Source organism: Brassica oleracea, chromosome C1 (assembly GCF_000695525.1).
Source record: "Brassica oleracea var. oleracea cultivar TO1000 chromosome C1, BOL, whole genome shotgun sequence".
NCBI lineage: Eukaryota > Viridiplantae > Streptophyta > Magnoliopsida > Brassicales > Brassicaceae > Brassica > Brassica oleracea.
This window is the reverse complement of record NC_027748.1, coordinates 26,379,579-26,389,103: the sequence shown is the minus strand read 5'-3', so window position 1 is coordinate 26,389,103 and position 9,525 is coordinate 26,379,579.

Sequence of the window (9,525 nt, the reverse complement as noted above, 5' to 3'; positions counted from 1 at the left end):
CCTCGTAAAGATCTCCTTGTTATTGAGTTAACGACTCATGGCATCGATATCGCAAGGGTATTAATCGATAATGGAAGTTTGGTTGATATCATCTTCAAGGATACTCTCGGGAAAATGAAGATCGACCCATCCGAAATCGCGGAAAATCCTAGCCCGCTAATGGGACTCTCAGGAGAAGCCACTATAGCTTTCGGGTCGATTAATCTCGCGGTCAAAGCTGGAACCATGACAAAGATCACAGAGTTCCTAGTTGTAGACCGCCATGCGTCTTACAACGTGATCATGGGTACACCATAGTTGAATTCCATGCAAGCGATCTTGTCAACATACCACCTTTGCCTCAAATTTTCAACTCCTCACGGAATCAAAACAATATGGGGAAATCCGAGAGTATCACAGGTGCGTTTCGCTGCGGAACTAAAACGAAGAAGGCCAAACTCCGAAACTACTCCTAGGAAAAATTTGGCCTCCGACAAAGAAGCCCAAAAACAAGATTCCGCATAACTCTTCTGGCAATTGCGGAAATCCGAGATCCTAGAAGAAAAATGCGAACCAACCTGCAAACCCATGGTGACGGTATGTCTCGACGAAGCATTCCCAGAACGATGTGTCGAGATCGGAACCAATCTACGCGAGCCTTTGAGGACTGAAGTCATAACCTGTCTGAAAAAGAACCTCCATACTTTCGCATGGGCTGCAGAAGATATGCCAGGAATCGACATTAACATAACATGTCACGAACTGAATATCAATCCAGCCTTCAAACCGGTCAAACAAAAAAGACGTAAGTTAGGACCCGAACGCGCTTCCACAATCAACGAGGAAGTCAAAAAACTCCTTAAGGTAAGATCGATAACGGAAGTGAGGTATCCTGATTGGCTTGCCAACCCTGTCGTGGTCAAAAAAAAAGGGAAATGGCCAGTCTGCGTCGATTTCACCGATCTCAACAAAGCCTGTCCGAAAGACAGTTTCCCCTTACCGCACATTGATCGACTCGTCGAGGCAACAGCGGGAAACGAACTCTTATCTTTCATGGACGCCTTCTCAGGATACAACCAGATCATGATGAATCCTGATGATCGCGAGAAAACTGCATTCATTACAGATCGCGGAACCTATTGCTACAAAGTAATGCCCTTCAGCCTCAAAAACGCCGACACAACTTCTCAGAGACTTGTGAATCGAATGTTCTCCGAACAACTCGGAAAGACAATGGAGGTCTATATTGATGATATGCTCGTCAATTCCCTTAATGCAAACGATCACATTACATGAAACTTAACCCGGCTAAATGCAGGTTCGCCGTAGCATCGGGCGAGTTCCTCGGTTACATGGTAACATATAGCGGGATCGAAGCTAATCCTAAACAGATCGATTCACTAATCGGGAGGGCTTCTCCCAAAAACAAGCGGGAGGTACAGAGGCTAATTGGAAGAGTCGCAGCCCTCAACCGTTTCATCCCTTGGTCAACGGACAAGTGCCTACCTTTCTACGATGTCTTGCGGGGGAATAAAAAATTTGAATGGTCAGACAAGTGTGAGAACGCCTTTAAACAGCTGAAGCACTATTTGGCTACTCCTTCAGTTCTCGCAAAACCCGTAGAAAGAGAACCCCTATTTTAATACATCGCGGTATCAGCGACAGCCGTAAGCGGCGTCTTGATCAGGGAAGAGCGCAGAGAACAAAAACCAATTTTCTACATAAGCAAAACATTGCTAGACGCCAAGTAACGGTACCCTCTGATGGAAAAATTGGCATATGCGGTCATAACATCAGCACGAAAGCTCAGGCCATATTTTCAATCCCACACCATCATCATCCTCACAACCTTCCCTCTTCGGACTATCTTACATAGTCCGAGCCAGTCTGGAAGACTAGCCAAATGGGCAGTCGAGTTAAGTGAGTACGATATAGAATACCGACAAGGAACGAGTGCAAAATCCCAAGTACTCGCAGACCTTTTGGTAGAGCTACCGACAGGAACCGTGACTAACAAGGAACCAAATTCAACATGAGTCCTTAACGTCGACGGATTGTTATTTAAGCAAAGATCGGGCATCGGAATTCGCCTCACGTCACCAACCAGTGAAATCCTAGAACAACCGTTTAGACTGGAATTTCACGCATCCAACAACGAGGCGGAATACGAAGCTCTCATTGTAGGGCTACGATTAGCTCGCGGATTGAAGATACGCAACATCCATGCCTACTGTGATTCTCAGCTAGTCGCAAGTCAATATAGCGGAGAATACGAAGCAAGGGATGAAAGAATCGATGTATATCTCAAACTTGTCCAAAATCTAGCTCAAGATTTCGACTGTTTCGCTCTCACGTGAATCCCCTGGTCCGAAAACATCCAAGCCGATGCTCTCGCGGCCCTGGCATCAAGTTCAAACCCAGGTCATAAAAGAGTGATTCCGGTCGAATTCATTGAACACCTGAGTATCAGACCACCAGTCATTGTCTACCTCATCAGGGATCAAGACAACGAAGTAGAGGAGGTCGTGGTACTGCCAGAAGAGAGATCAGAACAATCTGGCTACGGCTGTGATACACCATGGCTGGAAACGATTCGAGCCTATATCATCGACGAAAAATTACATCCCAAAAAATGGGCAGCCCGCAAAATCCGAACCCAGGCCGCGCGTTACGTAACAATCGACGGAGAAATTTACAAATGGAAATTTTTCGGACCACTCATGGCGAGAAAAGTCATGGAAGAAGTCCATTATGGATCCTGCGGAAACCATTCCGGTGGCAGGTCACTTGCAGTGAAAATCAAACGCCACGGATACTACTGGCCAACGATAATCGGAGATTGTGAGAAATTCGCACGAAAATGCGAAATATGCCAAAGGCATGCTCCGACTATCCGACAACGAGCAGAAGTTCTTTCTTCCATCACGTCACCATATCCTTTCATGCGCTGGGCCATGGACATCGTCGGACCCCTTCACAATTCAAAGCAAAAGTGTTTCCTCTTAGTCCTCACTGATTTCTTCTCAAAGTGCGTGGAGGCAGAATCATACGCAGGTATAAAAGATGTCCAAGTTGAAAATTTCGTATGGAAAAACATTATATGTATACATGGGGTTCCTTACGAGATCGTAACTGACAATGGATCTCAGTTTATCTCCACTCGATTCGAAGTATTCTGCGAAAAATGGAAGCTACGATTAAACAAATCAACTCCCAGATATCCATAATGCGACGGTCAAGCTGAGACAATCAATAAGACCGTTCTAGGCGAACTTAAAAACGCCTAGATGCTAAAAAAGGCAGGTGGGCAGAGGAGCTCGAAGGAGTACTATGGTCGCACCGCACGACCCCAAGACATGCAACGGGGAAACACCCTTCGCCCTAGTATACGGAACAGAGTGCATGATCCCCGCCGAAGTCGAATTCCCGAGCATAAGAAGAAGACTAATACCCGAACGGGAGGAACTCAACAATGCGATGCTCCTAGACAATCTCGACCTCATCAACAAAAATCAAGATCGAGCGCTCATCTGAATATCAACACGCAGCCGCAAAATACAATAAATCCAACGTTCGAAATCGCCGATTCAACGAAGGAGATTTAATTCTACGCAAAGTCTTCCAAAACACCGCTGAGCAAAACGCGAGAAAACTAGGAGCAAACTGGGAAGGACCCTACAAAGTCATAAAAGTTGTCCGACCAGGTTCCTACGAGATAGCCAACATGCAAGGCGTAAAAATTCCAAGAACTTGGAACACAATGCATCTCAAAAAATTCTATCACTAAACAAATCGCTTCGCAACTACTGAACTACGAGACGGCTTGATCTTCGAAAGGGGTACGTAGGTAGTTTGTCGAAAGACAAATTCGGTTGTCCCCCTCTCTAAAAAAAGGGGGGAGTGGGTACGTATACGTATACTCGTATACTCCCAAGTTTAAAATATCTGACCAGGCTCTCGATATTTTTGAAACTTTTCTACCTTACAAACCGCACAATCATCTTTGGTCAACAAATTATATTTGAATCCTAAAAGAACTCGCAAATTCACCAGTCACTAGGGAAAAATCAACCTTTGGCACCGCGAGACATCGCAAAAAAAGCCTAAGAAACCACTTCCCATCCGACAAAACACAACCTTCGTAAAAAAAAATACGCACTAACATCTCCTCAAACAAGTACTCTTCGCGAAGACCCAAATGGTAGTATCTACCACCAAGTTTTTTGCTGATCACATCGAACTCTTAAAACATCCTAAACAGACCAGGCCATCTCACGAAGATGACCCTCATACATCCGACACAAGGATAATAGCGCTATAAAAGAAATCCAAAATTTTGGTCAGCACTTCTAGGAGACTTAAAAATTGCCCTTAGAGAGATGCTCGATTCCAACCAGACAAGTCATATAAGCCGAGAACCTATCGCGGACTTTAAATCGGTATGGAATCAGGTCGAAACTGTAACGGGATACGTAAGTCAAATTAGTCGTTGCACCCCTTACACCAAAAGTAAACCTAGGTCTTGCCCTAAACCCAGCACACTGGTCTTTAACATCTCAAGGTATGATATCGAAGATACGAGATCCTAAAGCATGCCTCTATGCTTATATTCAACGTCCTCAGAAATCCCACGAAGTTAGGACTTTGCGGGAAAATTTTCGAAACAGACCACGAATATAGCATTCCCCTTTGGAGAAAGATATGAGATGACAACTCATAAGCTTCCTTCTACACCATCCACTTACTCACATAAATGCAAACTGATCATCCATTCATAAAAAGCCGCAAAGCGGCAGGGATTCAAAGCCACAAGCGGCCAGTCCCAAAACATAAACATGGCCATACAAGGCCAAAGCAAGTACTAATTCATAACATAAAAAAAAATCTCTCAAGCGAGATCGTAACCTTGATCGTCATCTAAACCTCCCCTTCACCCATCGCTTCGTCCAAGATCGGGGCCGCGTCACCTTTGTTTTCCCCGACCGCAGGATCTTGCCCCTCTGGGTACACGTCGGAAGGAAACACTCGGACCTTAGGTCAGCCAAGATAAGGTCGAAACTCCCGTCCACGGCCACCAGATCTCCCTTGCAAGCGGACAATCTGGCTTCCTCGGCCTGTAAGGACGAAGGGGTTTCACTCTGGACTGCCTGAACCACAGCCATCCCACCATCGACAGTCGCCAAGGCCAAATCCCTGCCGTGAATGCACTCGAGGGAGCCTAGAAAGTCAGAGATCTTCGCCAAACGGGTCTGGAACTCAATGTGGAGTGCATTGCCCCTGGTGCACCTCCTCTTCCGGCCCTTTGGTAGAACAACCGGAGTAGCACTTGGAGCATGCAACGCCAGGACAATCTCCTTCCTAGCTGGAGGAGGAGGCATCGACTCGGCGGCCTTTTCTTTGCCCTCAACGAGAGCCGGAGTCGTAAACGATCCAGAAGGCTTAGCCAAAGCATCTGGCACGCACGAAAAGCCCATTTCGTCTTGCGCTCCTGCATCTTGCGGAACCTGAACCTCGGGTTCATGAGTCAGAGTGACGACCAGAACGGAAGAGGACGGAAGCTCAGTGTCAGCACGGACCGGTTCCTTCTCAGCTTTGCGGCTAGCTAGTTTCTCTCGGAAAGAAAGGAAGCCGGCGACACAAGCTGGCTCACTGTCGGAGGAAACCAGTCCTAGAACTTGGGAGGTGGCCTCACCCATCTCGGCATCGGAACATCTCTTGTTACTTTGGGAGGAAGACTTCTTGAAAGCTAAATTGAGGAGAGAAGCTAGAGAGAATTTAGAAAGAGAGGAAATGTGTGAAGGGAATGAAAGATGGGAGCTCACTACTTATAGAGGTATGAGCTTAGGATTTCGATTCACTATATATATTTCTTCGTCGATATTCTTCCACGGAATTTAGAATGTAAACTCCGTCCAACTCACATGTCTTGCCCAACTTGCCTAAATGCATGCTAGAATCTCAGCGACAATCCGTGATTCTAGCGGACTGGGGGGCCAACTGTTGGGGTCGAAAACGGACACGACGAATTTAACATCTAAATATCCGTAAAAATCAGCATGAACGCTTTTACGAAAAGTGATCTTCGTAAAGAAATCTTTACGAAAAACTTAGCGGTGAAATCTTGCACTGATCTCGGTTGATTCATCGAAACGAAACACCCATGGTCCAAGAATACGTTCATAAAACGTCAGAAAAGGATCCAAACAAGGTCGCCACGTAGCGACCGGTCCGCGAACGAGCCGTTCGCTATGTAGCCACCAACCAAGCCATTCGGTCGGTCGCTACGTAGCGACCGACCAAGCCACTAGTGACCGACCCGCGAACGAGTTGGTCGCTAAGTAGTGACCGACCAAGCCATTTGGTCGATCGCTACGTAACGACCGACCCGCGAACGAGTCGGTTGCTACGTAGCGAACGACCAAGCCACTCGGTCGCCTTCCATAGTTTTGCATTGGTATTTGGTTAACTCCTTATATAGGTCCCCATTGGGGAGCAGGCCTCTCTTGGAGGCAGAGATAGCAGTGGGGATGCTGCATTCGGGAATAGCCACCTTCTCTTGATTGAAGCGGGTTACGTAGCCTCGTAGGGGTTCCGTCCGATGCTTAGAGGCCAATAGAGGTTTTCTCCAGGTCCCTGCTGCTAGCGAATTGTTCCACAAATTTATCACTGAGAACCGCAAATGAGGCTATGGACCTGGAGAGTAGGTTGATATACCATTGCAAAGCGGGTCCGGTTAGGGTGGAGGCGAACCCTTTGCACATGGTAGCTTCGCGCGACTCCTTTGGGAGTGCTACAACGAGCATCCTTTGTCTGTATTGGGTGACGTGTTCGTCCGGATCAGTGGTGCCGTCATACGCCTTTATGCTGGGGAAGGAGAACTTCCTTGGTATCTCTATCAGAGTGATCTCATCCGTGAAAGGAGTATCGGCATAAGAGTTGGGGTTGCTCTTTCGGATGGGGGGAGCTACTCCTGGGAGCCTCTCTACCATGGACTGCATAGCGTCGAGCCTCTTGGAGAACATCTGCTCCAGGTAAGCGACCATAGGAGACTATGCTTTTGTTGCTCTGTCAGGTGCTTCCTTATCGGGTTCCGGCTCAGATTTGCTGTCTTCCACGTCGTAGGTCTGAGCATCCTTAGCCTTTTCGCGCGTTGATGTGTCTCCTCCCGACGCCATAGGTGGGAGATTCACAACCGTTCCGGAGTTGGGTGTCTCCAGAGTCAGCATAGGGCGGACCTGAGCCCGGAATCGGCGCTTCTTGTTACTCGCCGTATTGAAGGTTTGGTTCTCGTCACGGAGGTTAAGATTCTATGATTCGAGCTGGTTGAGCTTCTCGGCGCTCTGTTCCAGTTGCTTGGAGTGATCGTTGAGCTTCTCCTTCAGGCTCTAGAATTCCAAGGAGAGCTCGGGATTAGTCTACTCCCGAGTTTTATGTAACTCGGTGACTTGACATTGCAGACCATCGATTTGCCTCTGGAGTTCAGCTTCTCTTTGGGTAGCTTCGGGTTGCTCGTCCTGCTCGTCCACCGCCATTATCACGTGGTTTAGATTACTTCCCTCCTTCTAGCGCCAAACAGTTAGGAATTTTTGTGTAGGATCTTTGTGAGTACCACAGAACAATGGACAAGGCTAGTATTTGTATTGATTTGCAAATAAGAAAGTAGAAAGAGACCTTTTATTAGATCAAAGAGTTGGAATTACAACAATTTTGAGTAAGAACCCTAGTTCTAGCCGCCTAGCTCTAATCTCTAAGTCTCGAAGTGTCGATCCCTTGCTTCAGGGTTTAGGTTCCCTTTATATAGTCTTCTTAAGGCGGGTCTTAGTCGGTTGAAGTAGGTTAAACCCTTCCATATTCGGAAATATGGAAGGTTTTCCATATCGGAAGTTTTTCTTTTCCCGGGGGAAGGGGGCGGTTCCAGGGACCGAACCCGGAATACTTCATAGTGGGAAATCGGGGTGCCTCCTAGCGGGGACCCAGAGTCCTGCCTGTGGTCTGGAGAAATTCAATAACTGAGTATTTTTCCCCAATAGTAGAACCAATGATTTTACCCTATTATTATCGTCAAAGAAGACATTTACATAAACAATTTACCAGAAATATGTATTTTGTAAAATTCTCCTTAATATATTGTTAACCATTCACATACTAACAATGAAAGTTAAGGAAGTTTTTTGGGAAATCGTCAAGATTTTCTTAAACTATTGAAAATAATTTACAAAAAATAGTCTAATATATATATTTATTATATATGTAGCCTACGAATTGAAAATAATCATATAAAGATAGTCCAAATTACACATAACCTAGTGATATATATTGGTTTCGAATTGCACATAATAATACCAGTAAAACCTAGTTTCCAAATTACACATAATAATACTAGAAATCCCTAGTAGCCACATAATAAGCCCAGTACACTCCTATATTCCAAATTACACATAATAATACCAGTAAAACCTAGGTAGTACCTGAACCACTTCCATATTCAAAATACGATGTCATACCTCCTCCTCTGGCTCTGCCTCTTCCTCTAGCTCCTCTAGCTCCCTCACTGCCTCTTTTTCCTCTTCGACGGGATTTTCCTACTGATGGAAATCTTGTTTGTTGTGGTTTTCCTTTCTTCTGGTATAACCCAATCAGACATATGAGGAACAGAATATATGGTCATGTGATAAGCCAAAGCCCATTGCTCCACCAAATAGTATTTTGAATAATACTCAGATAGATGGAGTTCCTTTCCCGCTGCCGCAGTCATGAATGTGGCAGCAGCCACTCCATGCACACAAGGGTATTTGTCTTTATCAAATTGCTCACAACTGCAAGTATTCCTAGCCATATCAACAGTATAAACCTTGCTGTCAGTACCATGCACACTGTACTCAAGATGAAAACTGTTTAATTCGTCAACCGTAAGAAACCCCGCATCAACACATCTTTTTGACATTTCAGTTTCCAAAATAGGCACAAGCTTCAGTGTGTATGGTATTTCAGCTGCCTCCTTCCTATGGTTGTTAAACCATTCAGACATTTTTGCAATGATTACATCAAACATTGGTAGTAAGGTGTACTTTCTCGCTTCATTAATAACACCATTAAAAGATTCTACTGAATTGGTGGTGTCAACATTGTACCTATCTCCTCTGAAGTAACATCTAGCCCATTTCTTCTCTTCAACACTTTTGTCAAGATACACTGCTGCACTAGGATAATTCCTGCGAAAAGCATGATAAAGGTACTAGAACTCAGCCTCCGTATAAGCGTGTGTGCATTCTCTAAACTTGAACACACAAGTATCTTTGTTGTTATGGACATGACTTTTAACATTCTGAGATAAATGCCTTATACAATACCCATGTTCAGCCTCAGGGAACACTAGACGTACTGACTTGATCAAGCTTTTATTTCTATCTGAAAGAAATACCAATCTCGGGACATCAGATATCACTGATTTCAACTGTTCCATAAACCATACCCAACTTTCATCATTCTCACCATCTGCTACACCAAACGCAATTGGGTAGTGGTGATGATCAGGATCCTGAGCAG